This window comes from Trichomycterus rosablanca, chromosome 21, assembly GCF_030014385.1.
Source record: "Trichomycterus rosablanca isolate fTriRos1 chromosome 21, fTriRos1.hap1, whole genome shotgun sequence".
Classification (NCBI taxonomy): Eukaryota; Metazoa; Chordata; class Actinopteri; order Siluriformes; family Trichomycteridae; genus Trichomycterus; species Trichomycterus rosablanca.
This window is the reverse complement of record NC_086008.1, coordinates 1,447,481-1,450,526: the sequence shown is the minus strand read 5'-3', so window position 1 is coordinate 1,450,526 and position 3,046 is coordinate 1,447,481.

Below are 3,046 nucleotides of genomic sequence, written 5' to 3'. Positions count from 1 at the left end.
TCAAACATTAGAATTAGTTTAATTTAAAAATAAATAAATAAACACTTTCCATGATACCCAACATTCCATGATGGGTATTAATTTCCATCCTATTTTATTATATTTGGTCTATAACACTTTCACACTTTGGGGTCATACTTTGAGGAGTCCACTATCCTGTTTTAGCATGACTGTGCCTTGTGGACATAGCCAGGTCCAGAAAGGTGTGATCTGATGACTTTGGTGTATAGAGAAACTCCAGTGACCTGTATACAATGCTCTTTTGAATAAATGACCACAAATCGCAGGAGTTTAGGCTGTTATAGCTGCAAAAAGAGGGGGAAGCAGTTCCATATTTATCCCTTGTGTTATGATGTAGGAACTTATCCAGGCTGTGAGGAACTGGAACCTCAGCTGAAGTCAATGTTCGTGACTCCACAATACCAAAGAGTCTCAAAGCCTCTCAACGTCAAACACATGACTGCCCCGTGGACATAGCCAGGTCCAGAAAGACGTGATCTGATGACTTTGGTGTAGAGAAACTCCAGTGACCTGTACACAATGCTCTTTTGAATAAGGAGTTTAGGCTGTTATAGCTGCAAAAAGAGGGGGAACAGTTCTACAGTATATTTATCCATGTTTTACAAAGTGGGATGTCCAACAACATATTGATCAGGTTTGCTGAACACACTGGCCACTGAACAACCAAATAAGCTGTCTATAATCTGGAAAGGGTTAGAAAACCATTTCTAAGGCTCTAGGAGTCCACCGAACCACAGTGAGAGCACCAGATGGAGGAAACTTATCAATAATATTGATTCTGAACAAAAGTGGTTAGTGAGAACTTATCCAGGCGATGAGGAACTGGAGATATCTGTAACCTCAGCTAAAGTCAGTGTTCATGACTCCACAATACCAAAGTCTCAAAGTCCAAGTCAAACACACTCTAGAAAATGCTTATAAATATAAATATATTAAAAAAAAATTATAAAAACTTGCCATGATACCCAACATTCCATGATGGGTATTATTTTATTAACAGTACAAATGATTTAATTTCTTCTTATTTATTTGTTCTGTTTTTATCCATTATATTTAGTCTACAACTGCACAGTTTTTAATAGTTTTACACAGTTATTGCATCAGAAATGTTGTTGACTTTACTAGTTCCCCCTCCAGTACCGGCTGCTTTCTCTTTAAAACCGAGTCTGTGTGGACCAGTAAACAGCCGGATGATGAAACTCACTGCAAATACTCCAACGACTTACAGGAAGGTTGTGACACTGCTTTGCAACATTTGACCGCAGTATTTTGGATGTAGAGCACCGTTTATGTGTTAAAAAGAAACAGCAACAAGAGGAACGTTCAGGGGAACAGTAGATGTGTTGTTCCATTACCTCATGCTGAGCAGAACCGTGTTACAGAGCCCTGACGGCCAGAGGAACGTTTAAACTCTTCATCATCTCCTCGCTGTACAGCCTCGCTTGTGTCATGTGATCGAATGCTCGGCTTACTCCGTCTTTAAGTGCCTCTCTAAATGCTGGGTGGGGTTTAGGCCAGGCTACTGAGGAGGAAAGTCCATGGCAGACCATCTTCCATGGTCTTTATGTAGCTGGTTTGATAAATTAATACAGTAATTTCAGGAAAGGTACAAAATAGAAGCATTTTTATTTATGGTCTCAGACTTTTGGTCGCCACTAAATTTGAGGAGGCAGCTTATGGAGTTGTCCACTGATTAAAGACTACAGGAAGATGACCTACAACCAGCACAAACATGGTATGTGTTAGGTTCTGTGGCGTCAGGGGAATGTGCCATCTCTCCCTGACGCCACAGGCCTTACAGAGCAGTGAACGAGCTGGCTGAAATACCTGGCCAGCTCGTTAGGGCGAATGCGCTGCAGCTGTGTCCTGTGCCTTCCCCTATTTAAGGGATAGGCGCAGAGCTGCAGCCGTCGCATCTTCTGTGTTTGTTGGCCTTTTTCTTTCTTTCAGTTTGTTTGGCACTGCGGTGCCCTTTTATGTTTTTTTTTATTTGTTTTATCTCTAGATTGTGCCGCCGCACTGTGCCGCCGCCGCTGTGCCGCTGCCGCCGGGCCACCGGTATTGGGGCGCCACCAGGCCGCCGCCGCCGCCAAGCTGCCGCCATTTGAGGCGCCGCTGTCGTGCCGCCGCCGCCGCCTGGTCGCTGCCTTCAGGTCGCCGTCGGGCCGCTGCCGCCGAGCCGTCGAGCCGCCGTGCCGCCGCCACCATGAGATCCTGTTAACGCGCCCAGAGGAACGCGATCCCCTCCCAGCGTAAACCGCTGGTGACAGCGTCGCGTTCCGCCGTCTGGAGCGCTATTACAGCGGCCACTTCCCAGCCAACTTGGCTGGTGACAGCGCCGCTGTGTTTTGTAGCGTAATGACGCGGTTGCGTTCCAGCAATCCTTGCTGCCGACCGTAACACCCGGGCTTGTAAAAAGCCCGTGTTTTTTCCCCCTTCTCCGGCCAACAGCGCGAGGTTTTCCACCTCGCGAACCCGGTCGCTTCACCTCTTTAGTGCTGGGAGCGGTTTTGCTTTCAGCGCTGCTGTGGCAGGCTGCGTTAGCTCCCAGCCAGGAGGTGAGCGACCAGGGTTCGCGCCTCGCGCCTCGCGCTTCCCCTTTTTGTTATTTGTGTTATTCTGTTTATTTTCTTGTATATTGTGTTTATTATTTAGTAAATAAAACCCTTTATCCAACTTCCTCTGCATCCTTGGGTCCTTCCTTCCCCAATCATAACAGTATGTGGTCCAAATAAAAAGGCCAGTTTGTTTAAACACGATTTAGAAATCCTAACAACACTGCTGCACCTGCTAAAGACATACCAGAACAACATACTATCATGTCATTATAATGTTAGTTTCAGTGCAGTGCTGAGAACCGTCCACCACCCCAAACATCATCTGGTCAGTCGGGGTCCTACTAATTAATAAATGGAGTACAGGGGGGTTACAAAATGTACGGGGCAACAGATGGTCTACAGGCAGTGATTGTATACCCACAAAACAAATCTACACTGATGAATAATTTGAGCCCAACGATCAATAA